This window comes from Oncorhynchus nerka, linkage group LG3 (genome assembly GCF_034236695.1).
Source record: "Oncorhynchus nerka isolate Pitt River linkage group LG3, Oner_Uvic_2.0, whole genome shotgun sequence".
NCBI classification, from domain to species: Eukaryota; Metazoa; Chordata; class Actinopteri; order Salmoniformes; family Salmonidae; genus Oncorhynchus; species Oncorhynchus nerka.
The window spans coordinates 12,988,034-13,007,935 of record NC_088398.1 but is presented as its reverse complement, the minus strand read 5'-3'; the positions used below and the strand labels follow the sequence as shown (position 1 = coordinate 13,007,935).

Below are 19,902 nucleotides of genomic sequence, written 5' to 3'. Positions count from 1 at the left end.
GGTCTACAATTTATTTTCTGAGGTCTTGGCTGATTTCTTTTGATTTTCCCTCCCATGATGTCAAGCAAAGAGGAAGGCCTTGAAACATATCCACAGGTACACCTCCATTTGACTCAAATGATGTCAATTAGCCTATCAGAAGCTTCTAACTGACATCATGACATCATTTTCTGGAATTTTCCAAGCTGTTTAAAGGCACAGTCAACTTAGTGGATGTAAACTTCTGACCCACTGGAATTGTTATACAGTGAATTATAAGTGAAATAATCTGTCTGTAAACTATTGTTGGAAAAATGAATGGTGTCATGCACAAAGTAGACTGTAGTTTGTTAACAAGAAATTTGTGGAGCGGTTGAAAAACGAGTTTTAATGACTCCAACCTAAGTGTATGTAAACTTCTGACTTCAACTGTACGTACCAAAGTTAGCATGTTTAAGAGGAAATATTGAACCACTAACATACTGTACGTCTCAATCATTGGTCATTCTGTACAGCAGGCAAAACACAACAGTACTGCTATTTTGACTGAGTAAAACATTCTCATATTCACTTCTGATATCTAGGAGATTTTATTTATCAAAAAGACACAATGTAAGTACATTTTACAATGGTAAAATAAAGAGCTGAGGAGTAATAGGTGCTACAAATTCCTTTCTGAACATCACAACGTTCTCATAACGTTCCCATTGTGAATAATCATATTTTGCGACGCTGAGAATTTTTACAAGCAGTGAAGGAACATATCACAGCAATGAAGCACAACTTAATTCAAACAGAAAACGTTCACAAGTATCCCCAGCTATCATTTATCGCCCACACCACAATTCTAGAAACTTTAAGCTTTTGTCAGGGATATGAGAAGCTACAGTAAGTTACATCACCTTAAATATATGCATAGATTTGAATAGTGATGCCAGACCTTGAAGATAGGTTCCTAGTAGACTGCTGAGGGGAGGACGGCTCATAATAATGGCTGGAACGGAGTATAGAATGGCATCAAAAACATGGAAACCATGTTTTGATGTTTTTAATACCAATCCAACATTCCGCTCCAGCCATTGCCACGAGTCCTTCCTCCCCAATTAGAGTGCCACCAACGTCCTGTGATAGATTCACAAACATTTTGGTGCTTTTGGTTCATTTTGTTCCTTTTCTCTGCAAGGTACAAATTAAAAAACCCAAATGAATATCTGGGCACACTGACTCAGTAAGACTAAGAGAAAATAACAATAATAAAACACTTCAGATTTGTGTATGCATGCGATGAGTTAAGAGCTAGAGCCCACTGATGCCGGTGGATTGTGAGGGAAGAGTGATAATAAAAGATGCATGACGTCAGAAGCAGAAAAGGCTAGGAGCTGACACTGAAGCTGCACACTGAAGCTGCACACTGAAGAGTCTTACCCATCTTTTCAGAGAACTCAGTGATAACACACACATACAGCCCACGGGAGAAGTCAGAGAGATGATAATCACCCCTCTGAGAGATTAATTAAGTCTATTACTATCTCTAAATAAGCCTTCCTGGAAAATATGTAACTGAATGAGACATTTGGAGGGAATGGAGGGAAAGTGGTTGACTCTACTGCCTATTCATTGGCCAGAGGGTGAGTGCTTCAGGCGATCAACAAACCTGTAATTTATGTCACATGTTCCACTCTTTACACTCAGATCATGGCAGATAGATATGTTTGTGTGCAAGTGTGTCTGTGTTTGCATGAGCGAGAGAGAGAGAGAGAGAGAGAGAGAGAGAGAGGATAGCAAGAGTAAAATGATAGTAAAATAAGACTGAAAAAAGCTGTAAATCATATTAAAAAGTACTGTTTTTATCACACCATTTGATACGTTTTTGTCTAATGATCATTTATGTATTCATATAATCATAAGTACTACACAACATTTTAATATCATACTTCGTAGATACAGTAGCATCAGGTAAATATGATCCAGTGCTTAAAAAACAAAAACAAGTAAACAAACACAGAGGAAAACAGGGTAAAGTAAGTGGATACATCAATACCTCTCTTCCATGATTGGCTGGTTGGCTGCCACAGCTACCACAGTTAGGTACAGTATAAATGAACCACAGTAGACTAGTATGCCATTCATTTGAAGATGATAATATAAGTACCAACTATCCCCCCGCCCCCTGCCTGACACACACACACACACACACACACACACACACACTCATATACCTGCGCACACCAAATATCTAACTACATAACCAAGGAGAGACAGCCATGACGAAGTAGAGGTGTTGGTGTGGGGCAGCCCTCCTGTCTGAGACTGCTGGTACAGGTCAGGGGTCAGGTGGTCAGGTGGGGCAGAAGTAGAGAGGTCACAGCACTATGACTGCAGCTACCTGGGAAACACAAGCACACCAGACAACATGCATCAATCATTAACCAGCGCTACATAGGCAAGCTAACGATGGGATGACAACCACTAAATGTAGGCTACTCACAAAGCTAAGCTTTCTAAACCAAGTCTAAGCCAATACCACAGGTGTAATATTCATGTACATATACCTTTACCTTTACATCCACTACTAACTGCCTTAGGCTTATATTATTTTCACTTTTATTTTATGAATTATTAATTGGTAAGGAACTAATTTGTACTTTTTATTATGGAAGTGACACAAGGTCGTGGGTAGTATTTTATGATTGGTGGTCAGTGTATGAGTTCTAATTACGTCTGGGCCAGAGTTCAACCAGCTGTAAATCCAAATGGTTCATTAATTAGCAGCCCCCTGTGATGGGCATGAAGTAGAACCACAAAAGGCCACAGTGCATCACTTTTATCTCAAATTATACTCAGGGGTTGGCCAACTCATCTGTTAATTACAGCATGTAGCTAAGATGATCTAAGGGTTATGCAGCACACAATATGAAAATAAAATATACAGTGTTGTACTTTAGATGTTTATGTTATGCGTCTAACTATACAACTTCTAAAATGATTTCAGGGTTATACTGTATGTTGTGCTGAGAAAATACCATTTATTGTGCTTTAGATGAAGTGTTTATGTTATGTTGAACTATTCAATCGTTATCGTTCCATGTCATAATTGAAGGCGTAAATTAATAGACATCTGGGATGAGTCACATAGACCTATTGCTGAGATCGGCTTTGTATTGAACCCACAGGGCAAACAACACCCACAGGGCAAAGAATGGCTTCTTCCTCCAACTACCTCTGCCTCACACCTGACACTATGGAGTCCATTCTTCCAAGCTGTCTGTCACTCAGTCTGTCTTTCTCTATTTCTTCTCTCCTCTCCAGTCAGTCCATAAGTACCTTTCCAAATACGTCCATTGGAGGGGTCTGGCGGTCATGTCAGAGGGGGTGAATCACCAAAGCAGATCTCTCTCCTCACTCTTTCTTTCTCTTCTCTATCTACTACTACTCAAGACCTGACCAGCCAATCTCTGATTAAAACTCACCCCACCTTATTTCAAAGAGAGAGGGAAAGAGGGAGGGAGAAAGAAAGGGTGAGAGAAAGACAAAAAGAGAGAGAGAGAGAGAGAGAGAGAGAGAGAGAGAGAGAGAGGAGAGGGATTGTGAGAGGCCACAGTCTATGAAATGGGGGCAGAGTTCCTGCAATCCTTTCTGAGAGACTGATGGCCATTGGCTGAGACTGCCCGTGGCCAGGCATGCCTGTTTGGGTAAGAGTCTAGAAGAGAAAAGACCCATACAACTGAAGTTGGAAAAAAGATACACACCACTGTGGTGTTTTATTTTTCATTCAACTTTCATTCATGTAGGTCTGTCTAATTCAGACATTATCTATTTTTTTGTCAAGATAGATCCTAGTGTAAGAAAGGCAAGCAAGTGCAACCAGCAGCTTTACAATATTCCAAGTTCCTGCGACACACAAAACAAGGAAATTGAAAATGGAAAACTCAGACCTGCTTGTATATCATTATGATCTTTGGTAAAGCATTTCTTTTTAGGGCAATATCAGTAGAAATGTTACAAATATGGAGGTTCAGGACCAGTGGAAGCTCCTCAGAGGAGGAAGGGGAGGACCTTCCTACTCAATGAATTTCATTTTTTATTTTTTATTGTGAAACATTTTTTTTAAAACATATTTTTGAAATAAAACTTTACTAAATACAGTATATTCACGTCACCAAATTATTGATGAAAAAACACTGTTTTGCAATGAAGGTCTACAGTAGCCTCAACAGCACTCTCTGGGGTAGCACCACGGTGTAGCAGAAGGACAGATAGTTTCCGTTCTCCTCTGGGTACATTGACTTCAATATAAAACCTAGGTGGCTCATGGTTCTAACCCCCTTCCATAGCCTTACACTGTAATTATGACAACTTCAGAGCTTTTGCAGCATCAACTGACATGATCATGTCCACCCAATCAAAGGATCAGAGAATTAATCTAGTACTGAAAGCACAAGCTACAGCTAGCTGGTACTGCAGTGCATAACACGTGGTGAGTATTTGAACAGCTTTGAACAAATACATTTCTTTAAAATTGAAGGAGAAGCGAGAGAGAGCTAGCTATATTTCCTTGTATTCTTTTCACTTTCACTTTCACTTACTTAGCTAGAGAATGCAGCTAGCTAGTTTAGCATACTCAAACACATGGCTCAAACAGAGAGGGATGCCATGTTAGCTAGTTGGCTATGGCTATCCAACACTGGAACTCTTCTAAGTCAAGATACGCTTTAGGTTTTATTCATTTATTGCCACCAGGGCCCGCCAGTGTAATTGCTCAACTGCTTTCTGTACACTGTACTGCATGATTGTAGCGGGTTTACTAGCGAGTTAGTTCTAGCTATGTTGACTATGATGATAGCTAATATGATGTCAATATGGTGGGGTGGGGGGAGTATACAGGAATATAATGGATACAAAAAAATAAAATAAATGATGCAAACCATTAACTTGATAGAACCCAAAATCTATCTGCACCCTGCCCTACCATCCATACCCTGATTGGAGTAAACTAAAGGACAACAATACTTCTACTGCTACTTCTACTGCTCACATGTATGGTACATGTAGTTAAATAATTATACAAATATTCTTAATTTCCTCTTTCTGCAAGTGCTGGATTTTCAACCAACCGACCATTCATTCTGATCTTAGAGAGGTGGATGGGAGAGAGGAGGAAAGAGTATGAAGTTTGACAGGGGGATGAAGATGACTACGCTGCAGACCTCTGTCTATGAAAAGACCCCAGGCTTCCGTCAGATTGGTGATTGTATACCCATCTGAACGATGTCCTGATCCAGACAGGTTGGAATGATGCCAGGAAGGAGGGGGAAGAGAAGAGAGAGAGGCACAGATGAACTGATGGAATGAGAGAACAAAACGTTTTTGGGGAGAAATAGGGAAATAAAAATGGGGAGAATTGTGGATAAAAATGGGGAGTATGGTGGATAAAATGAATGGGACAGAGTAGAGAACAAGAAAAGACAAAGAGAGAGCGTAATTGAGAATGAGAGTGAGCAAAAGAGAAAGTGAACGAGAGAAAGAGAAACAGAGAGAGATTGATCGATCAAGAGAGAAAACGGAAGGAAGAGAAAAGGAGAGAGAGAGCGAGGTAGAGAGTAACGGTAGGGAGATATGGTGCTTTGAAGAGATCAGAGGGCATGAGGCTACCCCGTCTCCCTGGCACACACACAGAGAGGGAGAGAGAGCTCTGCCAGTATCACCCACTTCAAAGCTCTGTCTCTGTGCCACCACAACGGAGACCCCCTTCTCCTTCCGGAAGAGTCTGGGAGACACACACATGCATCTACGCACGCGCACGCACGCACGCACGCACACACACACACACACACACACACACACACACACACACACACACACACACACACACACACACACACACACACACACACACACACACACACACACACAGATGAATCTTCTGCAGTGTATCTTGGGTAAAGCAAGGGGGCGCTAGAAAGCTGTTTGAACATAACTCCACCTTGTCATTGAAAGACGTGGGCGGAAAGGAGAGAGGAAAGGAGGGAGGAAATGAGGAAGGTTAGGAGGGAGGGAATGAAAGCCAATAAACACAGACAGTCCCCAAGAAGAATGCTCGAGTGACAAGCTGAGGGAAAAAGCAATGCAGCAGTTTAGACATCTGGTAATGTGCCTCAGTAGATCCATTTCCTGCAATCAAACAATATAAAAACACCAGACAGACAGTCTAATGAGAAAAAGACAGGAGATAAACTGAATTAAAAAATATATTGTTGAAAGTGTCAAGTTACTGTACTGTACTGTAGATAACATAGACAAGTCAGACAACAGACCAGTGGAGGCTGCTGTCACATTAAATCACGTTTGATACCTTAATCCATTCCACCCATCACAATGATCCAGCTTCCCTTCACTTGCCTGCACTGCAAAAGACATGTCAAATCTCCTTTGTACTGAGTGAGTTGGTAGAGATGTTTACTATCGCCCAGCCAGAGTGAAGGAAGATTTAGAAGTCAAACTGAAATCCAGGGTGGATGGGATCAATGTGAGCAGCTGGGGAGGGGTTGTGTTTTGAAGGCCCCTGTTCTGTCCGTCACGGCCCATTTCCAGCAGAGCCAGTGTCCAGATGCATGGAGCTGATAGGCCGTATCAATCACAACCCAAACTGGCTCCATGGCACAGCTATCACAGCTATCGATTGTCAGACACAGGCTGGATGAATGGCGTAGACTCGGAGCCAACAGGTTGACCGGGTGGTGTGTGTGTGATTGTGGGGGGAAAGAGGGAAGAGGAGAAGCAGATGACAGCCTAGTTTGACCACTCACATTCAAGTGAGTGGTGAGTTCTCAAGTGAGTATTACTCAGTCTCTCTATCTTAACAAATTTGATGGCTACACCATTGTGTACAACAGTATATCCAATATGAACCTAGCTCACCCATTGTACTGAATATCAGACCTACAGTCTGTCCACTCAAATACACTGGGGAACACAATGACATAGTGGATGGATTTATGCTGCCTCTTTAACCCTCCATGTGAGGTCCCTCCATACCTAAGCTGCTACCCACCATCCATCCTTTCCTCTATCCCTTGATTGACTCTCTCCAAAATGGCATCTGTCTGTGTGAGGAGCTCTTTGTTGATCAGGCTGGTGTAATGACAGCCTAAGCTGTTCGTTGGAAGGTCTCACACATTAAGGCGCTGGCCAATCAGCTTTAGGTAATCTCAGCTCTTCTTCCTGGAGAATGCTGGCTATGCTGAGCAGGCTTGGTTTGAGCAGCTGGGGATATGTGTGTGTGTGTGTGTGTGTTTTGATGTGTCTATGTGTTTGGGGTGTATAATTCTGAAATGATAAGATTTACAGTAAATGGAGAGTAATTAAAACATGTATTTGAAAGCTGTGTTAATCATTTTCACCATAGGTACTAGTTTGTGAAATGTGTTACTGCTAGTCTCAGATCACCTGTGTCACATAGTGATGTGTTTTCTCATGGAAAGAGAAACGACAGTGACAGTCCCTCACCCACAGAGCAACAGTAATCCCCTGCAGCAAAGTTTGGAGTAAGCTGACCGCATGGAAAAAGATAAACAAGGATTGTCATTCTTCACCCCGTAATGGAAAATTGCACAGCACTTTCTCTCCTCAGCATTTATCGCGAATCAAGTTTTTTTTTTAAATCCATACAATCTAATTTACTGCAATCATTTCTACACACAAAATATACTTTCTAATTCTTTGCACATTGTTTTCTTTCTTCCATTTTATTTAGCTATTTCCTTCTTATTTTAGGGAAGATATCAGAAGCAGAAATAGGTTGAGCAACAAGGCCTGAATCCACAATATCAAAACAATCTGAATTTGAATTTTTTCCTAAAACACAAACGGAATACTTTTATTTAAATTGACTCCTATCATTTAACAAAATACAGCCATTTTCTCAATAATAAAAAACTGCAAAGTCTCCCAAACATCTGAAGTTAACAAAAGGAAAAGTGACAGTCAGAGTGAAACATTCTGAAAGCAAAAAGAAAACGTTTTCTTCCCTTCCCTCGTAGAGCAGAGGATAGATTGAGGAAGTCAGTGACGAATGTCTTGCATTAACTTTGTTGTTTATTTTCCCCCGGAAGCAGTGAAATAACCCTATTAAATCAAGTAGTCACTCGACCATTAATCTCAATGCAGCTGACTAGTCCCTCAAAGCTAAATGGGGTTTAGAATTTGCATGAGGCGAGTTTACCCACAAAGCCTTGCCTAAGAGGATTGCAGTTCAGACAGAGAGCTTATTGTCACACTTGTTCATAGACACAGATTAACGGTAGTAGACCACAAAAGGACTGCACTAACTTCATGGCAAGGCGCACAAGTTCCCCCCTCACTGCATTGCTAGTGAAGAGATCTCTCTTTCAGGGGCGGAAATACAGAAAATTACAATGCAGCAGTTACTTCTGTGACATCTATGGATTAATAGCTACTCTGTACTCTTGATTTCCTTTCATTTCACATAAGCACTTACTGCATGGTTATTTGCCTTTTTGACTTTAGTTTCAAAATCAGGTGAATATGCTTTTTATATTTGTATCACAAGCCATTTTGGGGAGAATCATGATGAAAGTGGCCATTTTAGGTCCATTTTAGCCCTATACATTCCTCTTGTCAGCAGCCTGATCACTACAAATAAACTTTGATTTAAAGCATTTGAAAAGGTTGTGAGAACGTCGATATATGCCTTCCTCAGCACTCACAAAAAAAGAAAAATGATTGCCCAGCACTGGGCAATAACAGACGGAGTGAGCTGCTTAGACCACTGCGTCACCGTAGTTTACAGAAACACCACGCGCGTTGTTATCTTTTATTTAGTTTTAAGCCTTCCCCAAACCATAGCCCTAACCTTAACCACTCGAAATGAATGCCTAAACTATTAACCTTAGAGTTGTTTCTGTTTTAACCCTGTAACTACACAGGTTGAACTCTAAACACGCAGAATTAATGTGTAAAAAATAGACCTTCATCCATAATACGTCGGATTCCCGAAAGGAAAATGTGAGATATTGTTGCTGGTAAGACCCTATGATCTGTGACGGCACATGATACAGACAATATATTGGTGTCATTATACACCTTGTACAGTGCCTTCAGAAAGTATTCACACCCCTTTTCCACATTTTGTTGCGTTACAGCCTGAATTTAAAATGTATTAAATTTAGATTTTGTGTCACTGGCTTACATACAACACTCCATAATGTCAAAGTGGAATTACGTTTTTAGAAATGTTTACAAATTAATAAAAAATGAAAAGCTGAAAATGTATGTCTTAAAAGTCAATAAGTATTCTACCCCTTTGTTATGGCAAATCAAAATAAGTTCAGGAGTAAAAATGTGCATAACAAGTCACATAATAACTTGTATGGTTTCAACCTGTGTGCAATAGTAGTGTTCTTGATACTCCCCATCCCAGATCCGGGAGCGTAATCATCGACTGACACTAATTAGCATAACGCAACGGACATAAATATTAGTAGAAAATATTCCTATTCATGAAAATCACAAGTGAAATATATTGAGACGCTTAACCTTTTGTTAATCACCCTGTCATCTCAGATTTTCAAAATATGCTTTACAGCCAAAGCAAGACAAGCATTTGTGTAAGTTTATCGATAGCCTAGCATAGCATTATGTCCAGCTAGCAGCAGGTAACTTGGTCACGGAAATCAGAAAAGCAATCAAATTAAATCGTTTACCTTTGATGAGCTTCGGATGTTTTCACTCACGAGACTCCCAGTTAGATAGCCAATGTTCCTTTTTTCCAAAAATATTATTTTTGTAGGCGAAATAGCTCTGTTTGTTCTTCACGTTTGGCTGAGAAATCGACCGGAAATTGCAGTCACGAAAACGCCGAAAAATATTCAAAATTAGCTCCATAATATTGACAGAAACATGGCCAACGTTGTTTATAATCAATCCTCAAGGTGTTTTTCAAATATCTATTTGATAATATATCCACCGGGACAATTGGTTTTTCAGTAGGACCGATTGGAAAAATGGCTACCTCCATATTTTACGCGAGAGTCATTCTGAGAGCCATCAGGTGACCACATACACAATGTAGCCGCTTACGGTATTCTTCAACATAAATGCGTAAAACTACGTCACAATGCTGTAGACACCTTGGGGAATACGTAGAAAAAGTAATCTGGTTGATAGCCCATTCACTGCTCAATAGGGACACATTGGAACGCAGAGCTTTCAAAACACAAGGCACTTCCGGATTGGATTTTTCTCAGGCTTTCGCCTGCAATATCAGTTCTGTTATCCCCACAGACAATATTTTTACAGTTTTGGAAACTTTAGAGTGTTTTCTATCATAAGCTGTCAATTATATGCATATTCTAGCATCTTGTCATAACAAAATAATCCGTTTACTTTGGGTACATTATTTTTCCAAAAATGAAAATACTGCCCTCTAGTCACAACAGTTAACAATAAAATTTGAATGACTCCATCATCTCTGTAGCCCACACGTACAATTATTTGTAAGGTCCCTCCACAAAGACCAGAGAGGTTTTATAATGCCTCACAAAGAAAGGCACCTATTGGTAGATGGGTAAAAGAAAGAGACATTAAATATCCCTTGGAGCATGTTATTAATCAAGTCACTACAAAGATACAGGCATCCTTGCTAGCTCAGTTGCCGGATAGGAAGAAAACCTCTCAGGGGTTTCACCATGGGGACAATGGTGACTTTAAAACAGTTTTAGAGTTTGTTTTATTTTTATTTTTTTAAAGGGGTGGATCAACTTTAATATTGCGGATAGAATGTTGCTTCCATCAATGTAATTGTCTGCATCATTTCCAATCCCCCATATATTTTATTCAACACACAGTTGAAGTCGGAAGTTTACATACACCTTACTAAATACATTTAAACTCAGTTTTTCACAATTCCTGACATTTAATCCAAGTAAAAATTCCCTGTCTTAGGTCAGTTAGGATCACCACTTTATTTTAAGAATGTGAAATGTCAGAATAGTAGTAGAGAGAATAATTTATTTCAGCTTTTATTTCATTCATCACTTTCCCAGTGGGTTAGAAGTTTACATACACTCAATTAGTATTTGGTAGCATCGCCGTTAAATTGCTTAACTTGGGTCAAACTTTTCGGGTAGCCTTCCACAAGCTTCCCACAATAAATTGCATGAATTTTGGCAAATTCCTCCTGACAGAGCTGGTGTAACTGAGTTAGGTTTGTAGGCCTCCTTGCTTGCACACGCATTTTCAGTTCTGCCCACAAATGTTCTATAGGGTTGAGGTCAAGGCTTTATGATGGCCACTCCAATACATTGACTTTGTTGTCCTTAAGCCATTTTGCCACAACTTTGGAAGTATGCTTGGGGTCATTGTCCATCTGGAAGACCCATTTGTGACCAAGCTTTAACTTCCTGACTGATGTCTTGAGATGTTGCATAAATATATCCACAGCATTTTCCTGCCTCATGATGCTATCTATTTTGTGAAGTGCACCAGTCCCTCCTGCAGCAAAGCACTCCCACAACATGATGTTGCCACCCCCGTGCTTCAGGGTTGGGATGGTGTTCTTCAGCTTGCATTTTTGTTTCATCAAACCAGAGGATATTTCTCCAAAAAGTACGATCTTTGTCCCCCATGTGCAGTTGCAGTGGTCTGTAGTCTGTAGTCTATAGTCTGGCTTTTAATGGCGGTTTTGGAGCAGTGGCTTCTTCCTTGCTGAGCGGCCTTTCAGGTTAAGTCGATATAGGACTCGTTTTACTGTGGATATAAATACTTTTGGGGCTGTTTCCTCCAGCATCTTCACAACGTCCTTTCTGTTATTCTGGGATTGATATGCACTTTTCGCACCAAATTATGTTCATCTCTAGGAGACAGAACATGTCTCCTTCCTGGGCGGTATGACGGCTGCGTGGTCCCATGGTGTTTATACTTGCGTACTGTTGTTTGTACAGATGAACGTGGTACCGTAAGGCATTTGGAAATTGCTCCCAAGGATGAACCAGACTTGTGGAGGTCTACAATTTATTTTCTGAGGTCTTGGCTGATTTATTTTAATTTGCAAAGAGACACTGAGTTTGAAGGTAGGCCTTGAAATACATCCACAGGTACACCTCTAATTGACTAAAATGATGTCAATTAGACTATCAGAAGCTTCTAAAGCCATGACATTTTCTGGAATTTTCCAAGTTGTTTAAAGGCACAGTCAACTTAGTGTATGTAAACTTCTGACCCACTGGAATTGTGATACAGTGAATTATAAGTGAAATAATCTGTCTGTAAACAATTGTTGGAAAAATTATTTGTGTCATGCACAAAGTAGATTGCCAAAAGTAAAGTTTGTTAACAAGAAATTTGTGGAGTGGTTGAAAAACGAGTTTTAATGACTCCAACCTAAGTGTAAGTCTAAGTGTGCGTCTGACTTCAACTGTACATACATACATACATACATACATACATACATACATACATACATACATACATACATACACACATATACACCCATTATATATATATATATATATATTTCTATATATTTCTATAAACATTCATACATATACACATACAGTGGGGAGAACAAGTATTTGATACACTGCAGATTTTGCAGGTTTCCGTACTTACAAAGCATGTAGAGATCTGTAATTTGTATCATAGGTACACTTCAACTGCGAGAGGCAGAATCTAAAACAAAAATCCAGAAAATCACATTGTATGATTTTTAAGTAATTAATTAGCATTTTATTGCATGACATAAGTATTTGATACATCAGAAAAGCAGAACTTAATATTTGGTACAGCAACCTTTGTTTGCAATTACAGAGATCATACGTTTCCTGTAGTTCTTGACCAGGTTTCCACATACTGCAGCAGGGATTTTGGCCCACTCCTCCATACAGACCTTCTCCAGATCCTTCAGGTTTCGGGGCTGTCGCTGGGCAATACGGACTTTCAGCTCCCTCCAAAGATTTTCTATTGGGTTCAGGTCTGGAGACTGGCTAGGCCACTCCAGGACCTTGAGATGCTTCTTACAGAGCCACTCCTTAGTTGCCCTGGCTGTGTGTTTCGGGTCGTTGTCATGCTGGAAGTCCCAGCCACGGCCCATCTTCAATGCTCTTACTGAGGGAAGGAGGTTGTTGGCCAAGATCTTGCGATACATGGCCCCGTCCTTGCAGAAAAGCATCCCCAAAAATGATGCGGACTCCGGCTGCAAAACCTGACTCTATAGGGGAGGGTCCGGGTGGGCATCTAGCGTCGGTGGCGGCTCCGGTGCGGGGCGAATTACCCACTCCGTTCGTTGGCCGCCGTGCCTGAACTGGACATCGGCTTTAAGGAAGGCTCCTGCCATGGAGCAGGACTGGACACTGTGCCTGGACTGGACATCGGCGCAGAGGAAGGCTCCGGAATTGGAGAGCGGGACTGGACACCGTGCCTGGACTGGACATCGGCTTTAAGGAAGGCTCCTGCCATGGAGCAGGACTGGACGCTGTGCCTGGACTGGACATCAGCGCAGAGGAAGGCTCCGGAGTTGGAGAGCGGGACTGGACACCGTGTCTGGACTGGGCATCGGCGCAAAGGAAGGCTCCTGCCCTGGAGCTGGAGGTTCTGGACTGTGGACTGTCACAGGAGGTTCCGGACTGTGGACCGTCGTAGGAGGTTCCGGACTGTGGACCGTCGTAGGAGGTTACGGACTGCGGACCGTCGTAGGAGGTTCCGTACTGTGGACCGTCGTAGGAGGTTCCGGACTGTGGACCGTCGTAGGAGGTTACGGACTGCGGACCGTCGTAGGAGGTTCCGTACTGTGGACCGTCGTAGGAGGTTCCGTACTGTGGACCGTCGTAGGAGGTTCCGGACTGTGGACCGTCGCAGGATGTTCCGGACTGGGAACCGTTGCCGGAAGCTCCGGATTGTGAACCGTCGCCGGAAGCTCTGGACTGTGAACTGTCTCCGGAAATTCTGGACTGGGGACCGTCGCCGGAAACTCTGGACTGGGGACCGTCGCCGGAAGCTCTGGACTGGGTACCATCGTCGGAAGCTCTGGACTGGGCACCGTCACCGGAAGCATGATGCGTGGAGCCGGCACAGGTGGCACCGGACTGGTGACACGCCCTTCAGTGCGAGTGCGAGGAGCAGGCACAGGACGTACCGGACTGGGAAGGCGCACTGGAGACCTGGTGCGTAGAGCCGGCACAAATTGTACCGGAAAGATGACACATTTCGCACAGCGAGTGGGGGAAGCTGGCACAGGACGTACTGGGCTGTGGAGTCGCACTGGAGACCTGGTGCGTAGAGCCGGCACAAATTGTCCCGGAACGATGACACATTCCGCACGGCAAGTGCGGAGAGCTGGCACAGAACGTACAGGGCTGGGGAGGCGTACTGAAGACCTGGTGCGTGGAGCCGGCACAGATTTTACCAGACTGCTGGCACGCTCCTCAGGACGATTAAGGCGAACTGACTCAGGTGGCATCAGACTTATAACACGCTTCTTAGGGTGAATGTCGTGCCTCAGACACCAACACAACAACTCTCTCATTTCTCTCTCCTCCAATTTCTCCATCAACTCACTGACTCTCTCCGTTCACTTTCCTCCATCTTCTCCCAGATTGGCTCTGGTTCACTCCTCGGCTCCGCCGACCACCCTGGCTCTGCCGATGTTCACTCCTCGGCTCCGTCGATTACCCACCCTAGTCACACCCCTTCCTAACCAAAATAGAGAATAAAAAGCCTCTCTATGGTCAGGGCGTGACAATAGAATTCTATTGTTTCCAGTACTTGTCTTATATTATCGCCAATGTATCGTCAATGTAAAAAACCTGTCTGATTTGGATGAATAATATCTGACAATACCTTTTTAATTCTATGCGCCAAGAATTTAGCTAGAATTTTTGCATCACAACACTGAAGTGTAAGAGGCCTCCAATTCTTTAAATGGACTGGATCTTTATATATTCCACTTGGATCCTGTTTCAGTAATAATGAAATCAGACCTTCTTGTTGTGTGTCTGATCATCTACCATTTATATAGGAGTGGTTAAAACATGCTAATAATGGTCCTCTGAGTATATCAAAACAAGTTTGGTATACTTCCATGGGTATGCCATCCAGGCCTGGAGTTTTCCCATCCTTAAAGGCTTTAATTTCATCAAGAAGTTCCTCCTCTGTAATTTGGCCTTCGCATGAGTCGTTCTGCACAGATGTTAATTTTACATTATTAATAGGGAAAAAATCCATACAATTAGCTTCGGTTAGTGGAGATGGAGGAGACTGAAACAAAAACAAAAACATATACTTAAAGTACTTTACTTCCTCTTTCAAAATATAATTCAGTGAATCATGTGTGACTCCATCATTTGTAAGAAGTTTCAATACATTTTGTTTGGTGGCATTTCTATGTTGAAGATTGAAAAATAATTTGGTGCATTTTTCCCCATATTCCATCCAGTTCGCTTGATTTTTTTATAATATATTACACTGGATCTTTCTTGAATAAGTTCCTCCATTTCAGTTTTTTTCCTCAAACGTATTCTGTGCCTCTATTAGTACCGTTTTTATTGCTATCTAACTGTACTGTTAGTCCTTCCATTTCCTTTGTTAACATGGACTTTTCTGACCTTTATTGCTTTTGTTTTATAGATGAGTAGTGAATTGCATGGCCTCTAAAGGCACGTTTAAAAGTGGCCCATAGAATAATGGGATGCTGTACCTATGTTATGTCCGAAAAAGTCAGTTATAAATTCTTCTGTCCTAGTTATGAACAAGTTATCATCCAGTAGGCTTTGATACAATTTCCAATATCCTTGCCCACGTGGAAATTCTGTAAGAGTAATATATATGCCAATTATGTGATGATCCGACCGCATTCTGTCCCCTATCAACACTTTTTAAACACGTTTGGTGCCAGAGAGTATGACATAAGAAAGTAATAAAGACGACTAGCTTGATTAAGCCTCCGCCATGTATATCTCACTAGGTCAGGGTATTTAAGCCTCCATATATCCACTAATTTCAATATATCCATGACATTCATGATTTCCTTAAGTGCCTGAGGGTGATAGATTGTGGTGTGATATCCTTCACGTTCCATAGAGGTATTTAAAACCGTATTAAAATCCCCCACCATAATAATAGAGTCTAGTGTTGCTTGTAGAGTTGATCAATTCTTATATATGTTTTCAAAGAAGCTTGGATCATCATTATTTGGACCAAATTGGTAAATAAGCCGTATCTGTTTATTGTCCAATAACATATTTCAAATAATCCATCTACCTTGATGATCTGTTTGGACAATTTGCACAATTGGATCAAAATTACTGTTAATTAATATCATCACCCCTTTTGTATTTCTTTGCCCATGGGAGAAATATATTTGGCCCCCCAGTCCTTTTTCCACAAAACTTCATCTAAAATTGTTGAATGAGTTTCCTGTAAACAACAGAGATAATTTTCATTATCTTTTAGCCAGGTAAATACTGATCGTCTTTTCTTATCATCTGCAAAGCCATTATAATTATAACTGGCTAAACTTATTTCACCACAGGTTTCAATTCTATTTATCAAAATATATGTTTGTAAACGTACCATTAAAAAGTAACATGATGATTGAGTGTCTATATAGCTGTACCATGATATTTGCATTGATACTAAGTAAACCTTCAATTGGTCCCCCCTATTCCCCCTGCTAAAAAACCTCCTCATCCCGAGTTGTGTTGTCATCCCAATGCCCGGCAGACCACCCCCGACCCACCGGATCCCATAGCCCCGGAGAGACTGGGACCCATCCTTGGAAAAGAGCACACAGTGCCAGCCACAGAACAGAAGCAGATCAACCGTCAAATGCATTTCCATCGCCCTCACCTCCATTTGTATTATATATAATTAGGTATTCATATTTGTAGTAATGTAGGCAATTTAGGCAAATAATTTTTACCTCTCACCAGTCTCTCCATTACCAAAATTACATTATGGCAAGCAATTATTATATTAGCAAACAATTATTGTGAATCATCCAATATTGTCCCTAACATATTTTACTCCCTCGCAACAGTTGTGGGATACACACACTCAACCCCTTTCCTACACAACAACCATAGATTCTCAACAGTTGCACCATCTCAGAGCCCAACTCAAGAAAAGTCTTGATTTACGAATGCATATACAGTTGCAGCTGTATGAGAAGTCCTGCAAAACTGCGCAAAAAAAATGGTCAGAAATGGGGAGATCTGATGAACCATTGTCACGTCCTAGATGATGAAGGTCAGATATACCCCCTTCACCTGAAACACACACAACATGGTCCCTCGTAGTGACCATATTCCCAAGCATCTCCGTGGAGTCAGACCTTTGATTTTGTGCCACCAGGGCCACAATAATATGCCCCCTCTCTGAATGTCCGAGTGTGACCCCCTCCCCATGGGCTATTGCAGCTAGTGTTGCCAGCACTGCCACTGCCTGGGTGGGGGCACCCCACCGGAATTCCCACCGGCTGGGTACAAGGTCGTCAAGGTTCTCATTAGCAGCTTTGAGAATTTCCTTGTATATTATGCTCACCCATCAGGGGGCTTTGGCTTTGCAGGACCAACCCTGCCAAGCAGGCTCAGAATCTTGAGGGGGCAGTGCTGCTCTAGAAGGTCTCTGACCGCATTTTGGCTGCATACAGGCTGCTTACAGCAGGCCCATAAAACAGATAGGGACTTCTCCTTAGTATCTGGGTCGTTCAGGTGGGTGTCTAGGGTATAGGGTTCCATCAATATAGGACCATAAATAAATCAATTAGATGCATAATTTATTTTAAAAAATGTAGTTCCACATGATAGGACAATAAATAAATTAGATGTATAATTTATTTTAAAATGCTGTTCCACGATGATAGGACAATAAATAAATAAGATGTATAATTCATTATAAAATGTATACCCCTCATCTGCACAACATTGAAAGCTCTCTCACAACCCCTGCTCACAGAAATACATTGGTTCTGGGATATGCAACCATTTCCTTTCTCACTCAACGCCACACTTTCCCAAACACCAAAAAAAACACACACCACACCATCCATCCACACATTCTATTTACTGTGTTGTTATCTCCACCATGTTGAATTAGTGAGTTATATTTGAAGATAGATTGAAAAGCTATATTTTGTTGTTGTATTATTACAATCCATAACAGGGCTAGAGTTGTGTTTCATTATTTGCCTCCTCTATGAGAACTTTGTCATTTTTAGAATAGTCGTGGGTAGCTTTTGTGTCTCTGAACAACTGGCTATCAATATACAGTTTATCGACTACGAGACCTATGCGTGTCCCTTTCAATCTATTTTCCTTGAAAATTGGATACAGAACTTTATGCTGTTCTGCGATTTCCTTTGGAAACGGATCATTCATGCCTAGTTTCATGCCAGCAAGTCTTTTACCCAGCGTGTAATCTACGCCTTGTCATCTCTTTACAATAGACATTTGCTTTCCAAAATGTTTTTTTAAGATTGTATTTTTTTATATTGCGATATACCTAGCTAAGGGTCGGTCTCTCTGCTTTCACTGACAGTCGCAACTGAACAATCATCTATTTGGTATTTGCAAGACTATGCCATTTAAAACCAATGTTTGTTTAAGAAGCGAATTATCTTCTGTGGCTAATCATGCTTTCTGGTGTAGTAGCCTATTTTGAATTATTTAATTTATTTCTGTATAAAGAGGAGTAAGCTAATTAGGCTATATCATTTTGGCAATTTAATTCAATATACTTTAGGGAAAGCTTCCCTTAGCCTTATGGACGCTTTTAATGCGGCATAAACACAACCAGTCATTATGATTTCATCTGATTGTCAAACAATCACTTAAAAAAAGCTCCTGTAGGCTACCCGCGCACGTTCATCCGCTCAGAAAACAATCCCAGCATCCAAACCCCAACAGCACACTGTTCACCCACATTTTCATGAATTGAAAGTGACATCAGTTACAAAACACCTATGTGAATTGTAATGACATTCGGGCGAGTGTCATTAGTCTTACACTTGTAGCCTGAATTGATGCCTCCACTGTTGTTGTCTCTGCTTCTCATCTCCGCCTTGTTCATGTGTCTCAGCCACTCATCTCCGCCTTGTCCATGTGTCTCAGCCCCTCATCTACGCCTTGTCCATGTGTCTCAGCCACTCAACTACGCCTTGTCCATGTGTCTCAGCCACTCATCTACGCCTTGTCCATGTGTCTCAGCCACTCATCTATGCCTTGTCCATGTGTCTCAGCCACTCATCTACGCCTTGTCCATGTGTCTCAGCCACTCATCTACGCCTTGTCCATGTGTCTCAGCCCCTCATCTACGCCTTGTCCATGTGTCTCAGCCACTCATCTACACCTTATCCATGTGTCTCAGCCATTCATCTACGCCTTGTCCATGTGTCTCAGCCACTCAACTACGCCTTGTCCATGTGTCTCAGCCACTCATCTACGCCTTGTCCATGTGTCTCAGCCATTCATCTACGCCTTGTCCATGTGTCTCAGCCACTCAACTACGCCTTGTCCATGTGTCTCAGCCACTCATCTACGCCTTGTCCATGTGTCTCAGCCACTCATCTATGCCTTGTCCATGTGTCTCAGCCACTCATCTACGCCTTGTCCATGTGTCTCAGCCACTCATCTATGTGTCTCAGCCTTGTCCATGTGTCTCAGCCACTCATCTACGCCTTGTCCATGTGTCTCAGCCACTCATCTATGCCTTGTCCATGTGTCTCAGCCACTCATCTACGCCTTGTCCATGTGTCTCAGCCCCTCATCTACGCCTTGTCCATGTGTCTCAGCCACTCATCTATGCCTTGTCCATGTGTCTCAGCCACTCATCTACGCCTTGTCCATGTGTCTCAGCCACTCATCTATGCCTTGTCCATGTGTCTCAGCCACTCATCTACGCCTTGTCCATGTG

At 41.8% G+C, this 19,902-nt stretch overlaps 1 protein-coding gene across 1 annotated transcript in view; it reads right to left on the bottom strand.

The window, feature by feature from the left end:
• Positions 1–556: 556 nt before the first annotated feature.
• LOC115102479 (t-SNARE domain-containing protein 1-like) overlaps positions 557–19,902 on the bottom strand; it is a 135,023-nt gene continuing 115,677 nt past the window's right edge. The window contains exon 12 of the mRNA XM_029622482.2: positions 557–2,365. The gene's annotated coding sequence lies outside the window, so the exon portion shown is untranslated. The remainder of the gene's footprint in view (positions 2,366–19,902) is intronic.